The sequence below is a fragment of the Canis lupus genome, chromosome 3 (genome assembly GCF_003254725.2).
Source record: "Canis lupus dingo isolate Sandy chromosome 3, ASM325472v2, whole genome shotgun sequence".
NCBI lineage: Eukaryota > Metazoa > Chordata > Mammalia > Carnivora > Canidae > Canis > Canis lupus.
In genome coordinates, this window is record NC_064245.1 from 70122828 (window position 1) to 70137608 (window position 14781).

Here is a 14781-nt window from a genome sequence, read left to right on the forward strand (position 1 = left end):
CCTGCATGGAGCCTGCTTCTCCCTCTGCCTATATCTCTGCCTCTCTCTGTGTGTCTCTCATAAATAAATAAAATCTTAAAAAAAAAAAAGACTTCAGAAGTAGAGAATTTAATTAATCCCATTCCTCAATCCATGTTTACTTTCACCACTCTTCCATGCGAGGTTCCTTTCTTGCTTTATTTACTTATTCTTTTTATCTTCCTTCCACACATATGCTATTTCCTTTACACACCCTTCCCCATGACTACCATAGGCCATCACTTTAAAATGTATGATGGATTGTGTTCTTGGTGAGGACCCTCTTCCTGGCTTGCAGGTGGCTACCTTCTCACTGTGACCTCACAAGACAGAGTGAGACAGAGCTCTGGGTCTTCTTCCTCTTCTTATAAGAGGAATCTTATAAGGACACTAATCTTATAAGGACACTAATCCCATTGTGGGACCCCATCCTGATGACCTCATCCAAACCTAATCACCTCTCAAAGGTCCCACCTCCAAATTCCATCACATTGAGGGCTTCAACATACTGACTTTGGGGGGACACAGACATTCAGTCCAAAACAACAGATATCCTTGTACTTTTATGCATATTAGGAAAATATGTAGTGTTGTTTTGTGCATTTATACATTTTTTATTTTCGTGGAAGTTATTGGACTAAATATGGATGTTGCTCTATATCATTTGGTTCATCTAGCACCCATCTACTCCAAGGTGTGTTCCTGCCACATTTCACTCAGCGATGGGTGGATACTCAGATCCCTTCCAATTCCCCTACCACAAGTGATGCTTCAAAGAATCCCTTGTCCCTTTGGTTTCAAATGAGAATTTCTCTGGGGTCTCCAGAGGGTTCCTAAGGGTCAGATATATACATACTTCATCTCCCTTCCTCAGTATCTTCTTAGGGATGATTAAAACATTCTAAAATTGTGTTGTGATACTCTGCGAATGCACTAAAAACCATTGGATTGTACACTTGAAAATAGGTGAATTGTATGGTTCTGTGTAGTGTATCTCAATAAAATTGTTACCCCAAAATTAGTATGTTGGGATTCAAGCTCTGGCTTGGGTAGTAATCGGAAGCCTGGTGGAGCTATTTATTTAATTAATCAAGAACCCTTGTGTGCCCATGATGTCAAGTTGTAAAATCCTGTAACTCTGTATGCTCACCCCTGCCAGGGAATTAAAAGACCCTGATGATAAATAAATAGATAGATAGATAGATAGATAGATAAATAAATAAATAAATAAATAAATAAATAAATAAATAAAAGACCCTGATGAATTCTCTACCGTCTCACTGCCCCCAGCACCAAACACTGGCTCAGGCATGCAATAGCTGCTCAATAAATGTTTGACAAATAAATGTCACAGAGTAGACAGTCAAAAAGTGCTGACAGTATTGAAGTAACTCCCCTAACGTCACATACTTTAGACGTTGAAGGGACCTCACCGGTCGTGCATGCACACCCTCGGAATTCAGGTGCCACACACACAGCCAGCAAAGGCAAAAGAAGAGCCACATGGTAGCCACAGAGGCCTGGAAGGAACAAGACAGTGATCAAATCCCACTCTGGCCAAGGAACCCCCAAAGTAAAATAAAAAAGCAAAAGCAACCTCGTGTTGGTCTTTTGCTCCTCCTGTCCAGACCCCGCTGGTCCCTCAATCCACTTTTATTTTATTTATTTATTTTAAATTTTATTTCTTTATTTCAGAGACAAAGAGAGAGAGCATGAGTAGGAGGAGTGACTGGGGCAGAAGGGGAAGCAGACCCCCTGCTGAGAAGAGAGCCCAACATGGGGCTCCATGCCAGGACCCTGAGACCATGACCTGAGGTGAAGGCAGATGCCCCACCAACTGAGGCACCCAGGTGCCCCCTCCCAACCCACTTTTAAACCATGGACTCAAACACACTTTGCCTTTGCCAGGATGGACTAAAGGTTGCATTAAAGCAGCAGTGGGCTTCCTGCCCGTGTTGCATGAGGAGCTGGCAGAGAGCTGGGCTGGGTCCCGACGAGGTGCCACCCCTGAGGAGCAGGTGGCTGGCAAAGGCTGAGAGGCAGTGTGGAAGGTAAGCGTGGAGGTGAGCCAGGGGCCTTGTTGAGGAGAGCGAGACCATTTGTCAGATCTAAAAGGCCAGGGGGAAGCACAGAACAGCTGGTTGGATAAATAAAGAGTGGGAGGTGGAAGAGGCCAAAGGGCTCAGAACACAGGCTCAGAACACTTTGGAGGTCACCAGGGGTCTTTCTGTTGGGCTGGTGGGGGAGGCAGAGAAGGTCTGGTTAGCTTTGAGAAGGGCTGCCACAGATGGGAGGGTGGTTCTGTGAGAATTAGGAAAGGAGACTGCTCTGGGCCAATGCAGCCTTACCCCAGGGCATATGGCTTGGGGATGGTGTGTAGGCTGGATTGTGGTCTCCTGAGGGGTTCCTATTGTGCAGTGCACAGCCTGGACAACCGTGATGGGCCCTGGCTGAGAGGCTTTGTGTTAGCCAGATGCTTTTCTCTTCGCAGTTTAATTCCTGGCTTCCCAATGGTCCCCCATGCAAGGCACTTCTAATTCACCTATAGCCCCATGGGGTGGGAGTGGGGACACCCAGGGTCACAGCTGGAGTTGGTGTCAGCTGCCTGACTTTTATTTTTTCATTAAGATCAAATTCCCTTAACTTAAAGTTAACTACTTAAAAATGTATAGTTCGGGGGCATTCGGTGTGGTACAACCACAACCCCGAGCTTGTTCCAACACATTTCATCGCACCCCCAGGAAACCTTGTACCCATCAGGCAGCCTTGCCCCATTCCCTGTCCTCTAGCACCTGGAAACTGCTAATCTGTTTCCTATCTCTGTGGATTTACCTATTCTGGACATTTTATATAAGCAGAATCGAACAGTACGTGCTCTTCTGTGTATGAGTACAGTGTTCTTTTCAGTGGCTCAAAATCCCATATCTGGGCAGGGAGCATTTTGTTTATTCATTCGCCTGTTGAAAGAAACATGGGTTTTTCCATCTTTTGACTATTGTGAATAGTGCTGCTGTAAATGCGCATGTGCAAGATTTTGTCGGAACAATTCTTGTTTGTGTTCAGTTCTTTGGAGTATACCTGGGAGTGGAATGCAACGCTTAGCTTTCAAGGAACTGCTAAACTGTTTTTGCCAGCCACATTTCACAGCCATTTTGCATTCCCATCAGCAGTGTATGAGGGCTCGGATTTCCCCACATCCCGGCCAATGCTTGCTATTTCCTCTTTTTTAAAACTTAAAGCCATCCTCGGTGGATGTGAAGTAGTATCTCATTGTGGTTTTGATTTGCATGTCCTTGATAACTAATGACACTGCATATTTTCATGTTTCTGTTGACCTTTTGTAGATCTTCTTTGGAGAAATGTCTACTCAAGTTCTTTGCTCATTTTTATTTTATTATTTTAATGTTTATTTATTTACTTTAGAGAGAGAGAGAGAGGAAAGGAGAGAGAGAGCATGCAAGTGTAAGTGGGGAGAGGGGCAGAGGGAGATGGAGAGAGAATCTCAAGCAGACTCTCCAACGAGCTCAGAGCCTGATGCAGGCTTGATCCCAGGACCTGATCCAAAATCAAGATACTTAACCAACTGAGCTACCCAGGGGCCCCTCTTTGCTCATTTTTAAATTAGATTGCGTGTCTTTTTTATTATTGAGTTGTTAAGAGTTAAGAGCTCTTTACATATTCTGGATGCTGTGTGACTTTTTTTTTTAAGATTTTATTTATTTATTCATGAGAGACACAGAGAGAGGCAGAGACATAGGCAGAGGGAGAAGCAGGCTCCTCACAGTGAGCCCGATGTGGGACTCGATCCCGGGACCCTGGGATCATGCCCTGAGCTGAAGGCAGATGCTCAACCGCTGAGCCACCCAGGTGTCCCTGCTGTCTGACTTTTATTCTTTTAAGTCAGGTGCTTTGGCCTAGGTTCTGTCACTTGAAATAAAGGGAAACCTTTAAAGTAAATTTGAAGATGCCCCTGGGGGTCATCTGAGGCCATGATGGGCACGCATGGCTGTTCAACTTCCCATCCTGCCCAGTCCTGATTCTGTCCCCTTCCCCCGCAGCAAGCACCACGCACAGCTGCACTGACAGCTTTCCGGGGACACGAGACTTTCGGTGCTAAAACCGGAAGGTCCAGCCGGGATGAGTTGGGCATCTTCGTGTGCTAACCTCATCTCGGGCTGCTTCTCAGGGAACCTTCCCACAACTGCAGGTGCCAGAGCCAGCTCAGTCTGGTGCCAAAGGCCAGACACTCTGCTTCTACCACACACGTCAAAGGATGTGCAGGAGGAGAGGAGGATGCCAGGGTGACTCAGCAGGCGACCTGGCCTCCTAAGGCTGTTAACTTGGGACAAGAATCTATTCTTTAGATGACTGAGTGTGTGTCATCCAGACACGAGAAGGTAGGTGCCCGAAGCTGGCTGGGCTGTGCTGCGTGTCATGGTGTTCCAAGCACCTGGCCTGTCATAGACTAGAAACTAGTCCACGAAAAGAACGGGCTCACCCAACTCAGGCAGAAGGACGGAGCAGGAGGCCACATACAGGACAGCCCAACACATGTGCTACCCAGCCAAACCTCTGGATCCCCACTGATGTGGTGGTTTGCTGGGCACCCCTAGTCTGTCTACTTAGGCCCAGATTGCTGGGACTGGCTTCCTTTTTGGGAGTGGGGAGCAGAGGCAGAGGGAGAGGGAGAGAATCTTAAGCAGGTTCCATGCCCAGCACAGACCCCAACATAGGGCTTGATCTCACAACCCTGAGACCATGACCTGAACCAAAACCGAATCAGTCACTTAACCAACTCAGCCACCAAGGTGCCCCAGGATTGTCTTCTTTGTTAGAAGCCAGCCAATCAGTTTACCCCAAAAATGTGCAAACAAGAATCACTGTGCCCAAGTTTTCTATAGGTTTTATCTCTCTTCTTCTCTATTTTAAGTCTTATTTTTGCCTTTGTTCTTTGACAGTGGCCTCTGACTGTCTCTCCCCTGTTGGAGTTTATTAACCAGGGTTTTTCAGAGAAACAGAACTAATATGATCTATCATCTATCTATCTACCTATCATCTATCTATCTACCTATCTACTGATATCTATATACATATAGAGATATAGATATGGATTAGCTCACCCAGTTATGGAGGTTGAGAAGTCCAGACCTAAGAGAGCCCATGGTGGAGTTCCAGTCCAAATCTGAAGACCTGAAAACCAGGAGAATTGATGGTGTAAGTTCCCATAGGAGTCTAAATCCAAAGGCAGAAGACCCATGTCCTAGCTTGAAGATATAATTCTTTCTTTTTTTTAAAGATTGTATTTGTTTATTCATGAGAGACACACAGAGAAAGAGGCAGAGACACAGGCAGAGGGAGAAGTAGGCTCCATGCAGGGAGCCTGACGTGGGGCTTGATCCCGGGTTTCCAGGATCACAGCCTGGGCTGAAGGCAGCGCTAAACCGCTGAGCCACCCGGGCTGCCCTGAAATCGCTTTCCTTTGAGACTTCATTTTCCTAGATGTTAAACGCATGAAAGGATCTATATTGTTGCCCGAATCAGATCTCACGACGGTGTTGCAGAAAAAAATAAGGGGTAGTTTTTAGGCCGTTAGATAAAACTCTGGATTATGAGTTAAATGTCCTGAAATGCACCATGTAGGGAGGGTGGGTGCTCGTTCCCCCATTTTTTCCTGCAGGAGCTGGGGAAGCGTTCAGTCATAGGTAAGCCTGTTGCTTACTGTCGAGCCGGCTCCAAACATTGCTTGTGCCTGATGCGCTGATGAGCAGGCAGGGCGGTGGGCAGGCCCCTGACCCTGGAGCCCACGGCCTAGACTGAACTCTCAGCTCTGCCCACTTGGATGAATACACTAGGCAAGTTTCCCCATCTCTATCCGCCTTGGGTTTCCAGGGCTGCTGTGACAAATTACCAAAAACCTGGCTGTCTTGAAACAACAGACATTTCTTCCCTCATGGTTCTGGAGGATAGAAGTCCCAAATCAAAGTGTCCACGGGGCTGTGCTCCCTCCTGCGTTTCTAGGGAAGAATCCTTCCCTGCCTCTCCCAGCTCCCGGGGGTGGCGGGGAATCCTCAGAGTCTCTGGGCTTCCGCTGTGTCTCTCCAGCCTCTGCGTCCACCATCACGTGGCTTCCTTCCCTCCGTCTCCATCCTGACGCCCCCCTCCAATCTAATACAGCCTACAGCCTCATCTGACCTTGATTACATCTACCAAGACCCCATTTCCTAATAAGGTCTTGATCTGAGGTTCTGAGTGGACATACATTTTGGGGGACACTTACTCAACCCAATACACTCCTCCTTCAGGTGGAGAGGTAATCTGGGGACTTAGTAAAGTAAAATACTTAGAAAAGCAGCCGGCCCAATTAAGTCCCCCTAGTTGTGGTCTTTTTTTTTTTTATTTTAATTTTTTTACATATTTTTTAATTGGAATTCAATTTGCCAACATATAGCCTAACACCCAGTGCTCATCCCATCAAGTGCCCCCTCAGTGCCCGTCACCCAGTCACCCCTCCACACCCTCCCTCACCTCCCTTTCCACCACCCCTTGTTCGTTGTTGCGGTCATTATAACGCAAGGGGCATTTGAAAAGACTCAGAGGAAAGATCATATGTAAATGCCCAATGAAGCACAAGTCCTGGGCAAGCAAGGCGTCCCCTCAAACCCCCGCCCTGCCAGTCCTTTTGAATCTTTGTCTTTTATTTGCCAGAATATCAAGTTTTCCTCTTGCAATCCTTCCCTTAAAGAATGGTTTATCTGGCCATTTGTTTATGTGTGGAAAATGCATAAAAATTTATAAAATAAACCCATTTACTTCCAGACGAAAGTTAGCATTTTGCCTGGGGTGAATTTTTGTGGCTGAGTTATAAAATTCTGAAAGTAGGAGTTTCTTTTCTTTCTTTCTTTCTTTCTTTCTTTCTTTCTTTCTTTCTTTCTTTCTTTCTTTCTTTTTTTTTTTTTTGAAAGTAAGGGTTTCTAATGAAACCGCGCTACCCTTTAATGAACATCACCACCCTCACTATAATAAAGAATGTACAATATTTGGCATGATGCACTCTGGAAAAATCGCCTAATATGTAATATGAGTGATTGCCTCCTTCGTGAGCCAAGCTCTGTTTCCATTTTGTGGGGTAATTCAGCTCAACAAGTATTTATTGAGTGCCTACTAGGTCTCAGTCACTGTGCTGGGCAGTGGGGATCTAAGGATAACATTGGTGGGGGTACAGTGTCATAAGTAATAGTGATCTCTCAGCCAGGTGCATGTGGAGTGCCAATCTAAGTGCTTTGCATACTCACATGACCTAACAGGATCCCCCACTTACAGATGGGACATCAGAGGTATGGTGAGGTCCGAATCATTTGCCCACCATTCTGCAGCCAGCAGGGAGAAAGTCAGGGGTCACATCCCCTGTCCTGGGAGGTAGGTAGAGTGCAGTGGCTAAGTTCAGTACGATGGGTCAGCAGAGGAGTGCCACCTCTGCATGGTCTGGGAAGGCCAGGGAGGGCTTCTTGGAAGAGCGTACTTACAGGGAACTGGAGCAAAGGCTGGTGAGAGAGAGGACCAGAGAGCACCATCCCTGAGCTTAGAAATGGCTCAGTGTGTGCACCCATGAGCACCCATGTGCCTGTGTTGGGTGTTGCTGGACCCGCATCGTGGGTAAGAGCGTCCAGAGACTCATCCAGAGAAGTGGGCGTGGGTCAACATGAGGAACAATGTGGATGCTTCTTTTATTTTTTTTTTAAGATTTTATTTATTTATTCATGAGACACAGAGACAGAGAGAGATTGGGGCAGAGACACAGGCAGGGGGAGAAGCAGGCTCTCTGTGGGGAGCCCGATGTGGGACTCGATCCTGGGACCCCAGGATCATGCCTTGAGCCAAAGGCAGATGCTCAACCACTGAGCCACCCAGGCATCCCAAATAAAGTCCTTTTGTAAAAAAAGATATATTTGTATCTATTTCAGGTGTCAACCCCAAAAGTTTGAATCTTACCAGTGTTTTGCTGAAAGCAGGCTGTTCGTGCTGCCATAACAGTAACAGCTTGCGTACCTGAAAGCTTCTTGTGCACTAAACATCACTGCTAAGATCTTACATGTTTTGATTCTTCTAGTCCTTACCAGGACTCAACGAGGTAGACACTATTGGTGTCCCACTGTCAGATAGGCCAGTCTGAGGCACAGGGAGTTTCCTCTGCATGTTGGCCCTGGAAGGGGTCAAGCCGGGATTTGAACCAGGCAAATGGCTCTATAATCCAAGCCCACCATTCTTTAATGAATGGATTATTGCCACGGGAAAGCCCCACCGTCACTGGCCTCAGGTGGGCTCTGGACAGAACTGCGTGCCCCCTCCCCCATATTCATATGTTGAAGCCCTTACCACAATGTGATGGTATCTGGGGATAGGGCCTTTGGAAGTAACCAGGGTCAGATGAGTATCTTTATTAAAGGAGCCCCAGATGGGATCCCTGGGTGGCGCAGCGGTTTGGCGCCTGCCTTTGGCCCAGGGCGTGATCCTGGAGACCCGGGATCGAATCCCACGTTGGGCTCCCGGCATGGAGCCTGCTTCTCCCTCTGCCTGTGTCTCTGCCTCTCTCTCTCTCTCTCTGTGACTATCATAAATAAATTAAAAAAAAAAAATTTATTAAAAAAAAATAAATAAATAAAAATAAAGGAGCCCCAGACAGCTCACTCCCCCTCTTTCTCTGCCACGGGAGGAATGAGGGAGAAGGAGGCTGTCTATGCAAGCCAAGAAGAGTCCTTACCAAAAATCTGACCGTGATGGCACCTTAATCTCAGACTTCTAGCTTCCAGAACTGTGAGAAATAAGAGTTTGTTGTTTAAGGGCTACAGACTATGGATAATCTTTCATGGCAGCCAGAGCAAACTAAGACAGGGTCAGCCAAGATATTGAATCTAATAGCCATCAGGGTGGGTAGAGATGCACACCTGCTGGCTGCTTCTGGCTTTTTTGTTTTTTAAAGATTTAATTAATTAATTAATTTTAAAGAATTTTATTTATTTATTCATGAGACACACACACACACAGAGGCAGAGACACAGGCAGAGGGAGAAGCAGCTCCACACAGGTAGCCTGACGTGGGACTCATCCCAGGTCTCCAGGATCACGCCCTGGGCTGAAGTCAACGCTAAACCACTGAGCCACCAGGGCTGCCCTGTTTATTTATTTTTAAGTTTACTTATTTATTTGAGAGTGAAAGCATAGGCAGGGGTTGGGGGGGTGAGTAGTAGAGGGAAAAGGAGAAGCAGACTCCCTGCTCAGCAATGTGGGGCTCAATCCTGGGACCCTGAGATCATGACCCAAGCCGAAGGCAAATGCCTAACCCACTGAGCCACCCAGATACCCCTAAGACTTTATTCATTTTTTTGAGAGAAAGTGAGAGAGCATGCACAAGCCAGGGAAGAAGCAGAGGAAGCTGAGCAGGGACCCCGACGTGGGACCCCAGGATCCTGGGATCATGAGCTGAGCCGAAGACAGATGCTTAACCACCTGAGCCACCCAGGCACCCCTGCTTCTGGCTTACTTGCGGTCCCCAGGAGCCATCTGATGTGATCTGTGTGCGTGTGAGCCACAGCAAGACAGGGGCGGTGCTGCACCGTGTCCTGCTTTGGAATGAAGGGTTAATACCCCATGACACATAGTCCTGTCAAAAGTGTGCACCGTGTCACAGATGCTCAGGGACCAGACCCAGCTCTGCCTCTTACAGACTCTATAGTCTCAGGCATATCAGAAGTCCCTGGACCTCGATCTTCTCACCGTACAAGGGGGGGGTAAGAATACTTACCTGTCACCATTGATGTGACATTTCCATGGGATATCCTAGGCCCAGAGCCTGTGAATACTTAATATATGGTGGGTATCATGTTAATAAAAATTCCCTTTTCGATACTTAGTTCAGGCCTCCCCTCATCTTGGAAGCTCTTCCCCTCAATCCCCTCTGTCTGTCACCCGTGTTGATGGGGGCTCCTTCTCCAGTTAGGTTCAAACTACTTGCTGACTTGTCCACCTGCCTCCAGATTCACAGATGGATCCTTTGGGTGCACACTGCTTCTAGTTGAAGCTGAGAGATGGGCAAGGGCTGTAGGTCCATGTCAGGTGACAGAAGGAAGGAAAGTCATTTCAGAAAGAGGCTGACAGGTTGCACAAGGGTGCCCGGGGTGTCTGGGAGGAGAGGAAGAGGGCGGGCAGGGGTGCCATTTGTGCTGGAAGGTGCAGGGGGTGCAGAGAGCTGGGCACTGTCCCAGGCACACGTGTGTCCCCCTGCAAGGTTTTGAGCAGAGAGGCTGGTTTAGATTTGCTAAAGTCTAAGCAGAAGCCCTGAATGCAGCAGGGACATTTCCCAGCGTGGGGGAGCCTACAGAGAAACGGGGAGCCTGGCTGGTGAACGCTGGCCGAGACCTTGCATATTGGGGTCCGAGCACAGCGGTCTGGATGACTGCAAAGTTTCAGCTAAGGATCAGGGTCTCGGGGTCGTTAATACCCTCACAGGCAGGCGACGTGGTTCCCAGGCCCTCTCCTGGGACCTGACCCTTCACCCCTTCCCAAAGGTGCCGTGGGGAAGCCGAGGCTGGAGCTGGGAGGCTTTCTTCCATTTTTTGTCCCGTGATCATTAGGTTTGCTGATAAGTGGGGATTATTAATTAAAGGGATAAAGCGTGTGCTTCCAAGGGTGATTACCGTTACTGTAAATCAGACTTAATGGCTGCAGAAATTCATTAGGGATTCATTTCCTAATGATAATGAATTGGCTTGCGCAGATGTCAGATGCAGCCGTGACCGTAATTCTAATTCGAGGCTCCAGGAGTGGGAAGTGTCCGGGACCGAGGAATCACGGCGACCTCCTCAGAACGTGGGGCTTCCTGGTGTGTGCTGGGCAGCCGCGTGGACGGGGGCCTCTCCCGAGGACCTCCGGGCCTTTGCTCTTGCCACCTTCTTCCAGGAACAACGTTCCTGCTACCTTGTCTCTTGAGCCTCACTTTCCTTGGAAGTTGTCCCTGACTGCTCCTGGGCGAGGCCAGGGCCCCTCTGAGCTCCTGAAGCACCGATCTCTGGACTCCCTTGGGGGCAGGCACTGGCTTAACTCCGCCTCTGCCTCCCCTGCACCCAGCATATCGTTGGCGTTCCTGGGGGTGGCCAAATAGATGCACAGACGAGTGGGCACATGGATGTTTCGCTGGAGGCATCTGATGTGGCCAAACTTGCAGCTGACTGATTCTGTTTGGAACTTGGGGGTCAGAGAGGAACCACCTGGGACAGAAGGAGCAAGCCCCCTGGTCACCAGGAACATCAGGCCTCACCATGTGAACCAAGGTGAGTCCCCAGGCACATGGATACCTGAATTTAGCAGGTCCCGAGTCTAGAGAAATCCACAGGATGTTAAGCAAGGCAGCAGAAGACAAAGGACCCCAAGCTTGTTGCTAAGGCCCAGTTTCTCCACCTATAAAAGAGGATACCAACGGTTATCGTGGGGAACATAAGAAATACACACCAACTCGAGTGCCTAGCACAGCGCCTGGCACCTGGTAAGCATTGAACAAATATGAGCCATTATTATCATTATTTTGCTGAACAAATGAGGAGGAATCTCTAATTTTTAAAAAGATTTTATTTATTTATTCATGAGACACACAGAGAGAGGCAGAGACACAGGCAGAGGGAGAAGCAGGCTCCCTGTGGGGAGCTGGATGCAGGACTCGATCCCAGGACCCCAGGATCACAACCTGAGCCGAAGGCAGACGCTCAACCGTTGAGCCACCCAGGTGCCCCCAGAATCTCTAACTTTGTATCCAGGAGGAAAGCTGGTTTACTTGTAAATATAGACCCATGCCGAGCATGGCAGTCCAGGCTTCAGGAGGATTCCACAAGGGATGGGTGGGGAGGGAGCAGGGGAAGGGAAGGACCAGGAGGACTCAGAAGGGCTTGGCCTTGCAGGAAGAGCAGGGTGTGCCTGGTGAGTGGGGAGGGTGGAAGGGCAGATGGGGGGGAAGGGGGGGCCTACAGCACCTGACCCTCAGGTGGCCCAAGGCACGGCTTCTGCAGCCTTCTAGAGCAGTCTGGCCAGGCAGACCTACTCAGTGGGTGGGACGATTGTTCCTGACACAGGACATGGCCCTTCCGTCCTGGGCCTCCCCAGCCAAGTGCTCACAGAATGAGTTGGGAAGGATTTGGTCCTTTATAGACCAGGAACCAGGCTCAGCAAGGTTAGGTGACCTGCTGGTGGCTCTCAGCCGAGAATCGGGCCCTGTCAGCCTCCTCTCGAACTGTCTGGAAACCTGACCAGCTGGCCTCTGAGGAGGAGGGTTCCTCTCCAGATGGCAGGCTACTTCCCTAAGTAGGGAAAGGGAGGAGGAAAGTCTTTTCCGATACTGTATTTTGTTTTTTGGGCCAGAAGTTTACATTTGGGTCCCTGTGAATTGCCAAAGCCTCTTGGGAATGTAATCTGTAAGTATCTATTAACATGTGGAAACACACATTCCCTTTGATCCTGCAATCCCACTTCTGGGAAGCTATCCCACAGAAATGAAAACCCTAGAATGTAAGGCCATAGGAACAGGATGTTTATTGTCGCATGTTTGTGGTGGCAAAAACCTGGAAGCAATCTGAAAGTCCATCAGGACTGGAATAAGGTTGAGTACGTTATGATACATGCCTTTTGGGAACATCAGCCTTCTAAAAATTAGATGTCTACGTAATTATCTGGAGGGCTGTCCTCGATACATTCATTGCTAAGTAAGAAAACAAAAACGAAATACGCAAAAAACCGCCTCCAAATTGGCCAGTAATGTGAATTATGCAATGCCATAAAAAATAATTAAAAAGTTCTATATGTGGATTTTTATTAATTTGCCTGGACTGCCATAACAAAGTACCACAGTCCGGGAGGCTTAAGGAACAGAAATGTACTTTCTCACAGTTTTGGAGGCTCGAAGCGTGAGACCAAGTGAGACCAAGGCGTTGGTAGAGTTGGAACCCGGGACTAGCTCGGTGTTGCTAGACTTGGGGTAACTGTACATGGTGAGGAAATATTGGGAAGCGAGGCAGGAGCCAGGTTCTGTAGACCCCAGCCCTCCCCCTGCCCCCCCCCCCCCCCCGGCCCTGCAACTAAGAAGTAAGATCCCGAGAAAAGACACATAGATACCTGTTCAAAGAGCCTTCCACATTTTATTCCAATGAGTTCTTACCATCGGATGGTGGTAAGCACTTTTCTCATGGATGCCCTAGCCTAGTGTGTAAGCCCCATGACAGGAGCCACTGCGTCTGTTGGCCTTAGTGGCACTCCTGCGAGCTAGCGCTGAGCCTCATACCTGGCAGGGACCAGCTCCATTCTTCAGACTTGGAAGGAATGAACAGATTCTGTGAGGCAGGGGTCACTATGCCCATTTACCAGGAGAGACGCTGGAGGCTTTGGGCGATGATCCGCCAAGGTCATCTGGGCGACTCCACGCCAGGATTTCTCCTCTTCCTCTTGCTCCTGATAGGCTTTGTGGCAACCCTGTTACGTGGTGGTGGGGGATGGGGGGGTGTTTATTCCTCTCCCAGGAGAAGAGCCTGCCTGACTTCTCACGGAAAGTGGAAGGAGACAGTGGTGATGTTGGGTCTCGCCTAACCCCGCAGGGCGCGTTCTCATGACACATCTGGATATGGTTGGCCACGGCCCCATGTGTGGAGGGTTCTCGTTTAGAGTGCCTTTTTATAGGCTTGTGATGAAATTCTCTTGTGCTTTGTAGATGCCAGCCTGCCCTTTCAGAGATGACCCCCCCCCCAACTGGAGGTCGGCGGCTTTTTGCTTGTTTTCCTAACAGGCATAGAGACAGGTGTACCTCTCTTTGCCATGTTCACTGCTGTTTGAAAGAGGGTCCTTATGTCATGGGGGAAAATAGTGGTCGTGGCAGGGGACACATCATGCCAGGTACGCTAGCTGTGATCTCATTCAACGCTCCTGACAGCTCCGCTGCATAGGACTACTACCCTCGTTGGACAGAAGAAGAGACGGGGTTCAGAGAGGGTACGGTTCCTGCCCCAGGGCAGGCGTATGTAAGTGACAGAGGCAGGACTTGTGTCTGACTGCACCTTGCCCTCCTTCACTGCTCTCTGAGGGTCACTGCCTGAGGCCTCATCTTGGTCATCACTCTTCTGGACCATTTTACATCCTGGACTCTGGGCTTCAGTTCTTCTTCCTTCACCTGGACACCTCTAGGTTTTCCTAAATCACAAATCCCCACAGCCATTCCCCTGCTTAAAACACAAATGAGTCTCCACTGGTCTCAGAAGAAAATTCAGCTTGTCAGCTATCCTTCTTTCCTCCATTTAAGAATGAATTTTCTGGGGGGAGCCTGCCTGGCTCAGTCCCTAAAGCACGTGACTCTTGATCTGGGGGTTGTAAGTTCCAGCCCTATGCTGGGTGTAGAGATTACTTAAAAATAAAATCTTTTAAAAACTAAAATAAAAAATAAAAATAAGTTTTCTGGGGCACCTGGATGGCTCAGTTAAGTGTCTGACTCTCAATCTCTGCTCAGATCATAATCTCACGGTTGTGAGTTCAAGCCCCACATTGGGCTCTATGCTAGGTGTGGAGCCTACTTAAAAATAAATAAGTAACTAAATAAATTTAAATAATGAGTTTTCTTAGGAGTTCTCCTTTTGGAGAGAGGACCTTTTTTTTTTTTTTTTTTTTTTTTTTTAACAAAACAGAGATAAGAAAATGGAACAATAAGAAGCAGAGTAGGATTGCATATTTATGCCCTACTCC

The 14781-nt window shown here is 48.3% G+C and overlaps 1 protein-coding gene across 6 annotated transcripts in view; it reads left to right on the forward strand.

Moving 5' to 3' along the window:
• The window catches only part of LOC112653484 (uncharacterized), a 138827-nt gene that overhangs the window by 45542 nt on the left and 78504 nt on the right, over window positions 1-14781 (forward strand). For 2 of the 6 annotated variants that reach the window (XR_007409938.1, XM_035714832.2), the window contains one exon: window positions 1714-3304. The exons of 3 other annotated variants lie outside the window; for them this stretch is intronic. The gene's annotated coding sequence lies outside the window, so the exon portion shown is untranslated. Of the gene's footprint in view, window positions 1-1713; window positions 3308-14781 lie in introns of those variants that run through there. One more of the 6 variants, XM_049108631.1, reaches the window with a different exon arrangement.